This window comes from Octopus bimaculoides, chromosome 11, assembly GCF_001194135.2.
Source record: "Octopus bimaculoides isolate UCB-OBI-ISO-001 chromosome 11, ASM119413v2, whole genome shotgun sequence".
In the NCBI taxonomy this organism is placed as follows: domain Eukaryota; kingdom Metazoa; phylum Mollusca; class Cephalopoda; order Octopoda; family Octopodidae; genus Octopus; species Octopus bimaculoides.
Window position 1 is genome coordinate 45,885,140 of NC_068991.1, and position 2,060 is coordinate 45,887,199.

Below are 2,060 nucleotides of genomic sequence, written 5' to 3' on the forward strand. Positions count from 1 at the left end.
TATACATATTCATATATGTATGTGTGTATATATATATATATATATATATATATATATGCATCATATGTTTCTCAGCAACTTTCCTTTCATCATTATTTTCTGCATTTCCTACTCTTGCCACCTCCCACTATCTTTGGTTATCATAATGCCTCTGATAGCATATAGAGATGGACATAGATAAATAGGGAGAGTGTGGAAGAGGAAGTGTGTGAGAGAGAGAGATAGAGAGTGAAAGAAGTGGGTCGGTGTGGCTCCTTATATAACTGACATCAGAGACAAATACGCCTCATTAACTTAAAACGATCCTTCTCAGCATCGAAGCAGGCGCACGTAATCCACAACATACACAGCCACTCTCAATGCCGCCTACCTCAGTTAACAGTATCACCATTAGTACTGACCGCCCCAAAGTTCCCACTAGCTCAGTACACGCACCACTCCCATCATTAAAGTGAATGGCACCAACATTACCATTAACTCTATTAGTGATCACCACTGCCTCCACCATTTACACTGAGTAATCTCAACATCAGTTATAGTCCCTAAAATTCAGAGCCTACGTTAATCATTGTTGAACATACGTTTGCATATATATATGTGCGGACGAGGGTAAGGTTTTCTTGAGGGAGACCAGTAGCGGCCTGTACATGCAAGTCTACCCTCCTCCACATCATCGGCCGACTTGGACCGATAGAGATTGGAACTAGCATTCTCGTAGCTTTTGCTATCAGAACACAGCAATCTGGAATAGATACTACGGAGCATCTTGCCCAACCTTGAAGAAGTTCCTCCGATACGTCACTAAGGATTGATACATATTTTATTGACCACCCTCAACCCCGAAAGATGAAAGGCGAAGTTGAGCATGGTGGGATTTGCACTCAGAGAAATTGCCATCAGATCAAACACGCAGGAGTATTCTATCCAAAACTGTGCTACTTCAGCGTGCGGTTTACTTGACGAGTTACATTTTAGTGTGCAATATAACACTAACAATAACCCTAATCCTACCTTAAACCTAATCTTAATCTTAACCCTAACCCTAACCCTAACGCTAAACACTCACCCCAACACTAATCTTAACACTAACTCTAACAGTAAATCTAACCCCAACTCTAACCCTAACTCGAACACTAACCATAATCCTAACCGAAACCCTAATCCTAACCTTAAGTCAAAACCTAACCCTAACTCTAACCCTAAACTTAACCTCAGCCCTATCGCAATATTAACCCACGTCCAAACCCTAATTCTAATCTTGACCTCTACTCTGACCCTAACCCTGACCCTAACACGCAGAATTATTCTATCCAATACTATAACTCTAAACATTAACCTTAATCGTAACCCTAACCTTAACCCTAACCCTAGCATCTAACCCTCACCTTATTTCTAATTTTCACCTCACCCCTAACCCTAACCCTAACCTCAGATCCAACCCTAAACTGCAAACCTAACTCTAACTTTAAACCCTAAGCCTAACCATAAACCTAATCATAAGCACTTATTCTAACCCTAACTCTAAACCCTAATCTTAAACCTAAACCTTAGCCCTGACCCTTAAACTGAAACCATAACTCCAATACTAGCCCCTATCAGGTAAATTTCAAAACGTAGACTACCAATACAGTGGTAGAGCCCAGGCTAAAATAACGCCTCTAACTTACTGATGTCTTTGCCAACTTGACTTCTTAAAATCTCGAATACTCTCATTTTCAGTCTTAGCTCTTTTTCACTACTCTCACTTTACCAATCAGCCTTATCATCGCGATCTGCACGGTTAACTGACTAATCAAGTAATATGGTCTTGAACAGCAACTGCGATATTTGTAAATTACCGGAGCCACAACTATAACTCACTCACATATAGCGTCGAATCGGGTAGGGGGAATTCTGAACGGGACCACTCGACTGGCTAAACATAACAGCTAAATCTCCCTTCAAACACATTCCACTTTCTTAAAATAAATGGAAGGGGATATTGGACAATCTAGTTCTTGATACACACACACACAGACACAGACACGCACACACACACACACACACACACACACACACAC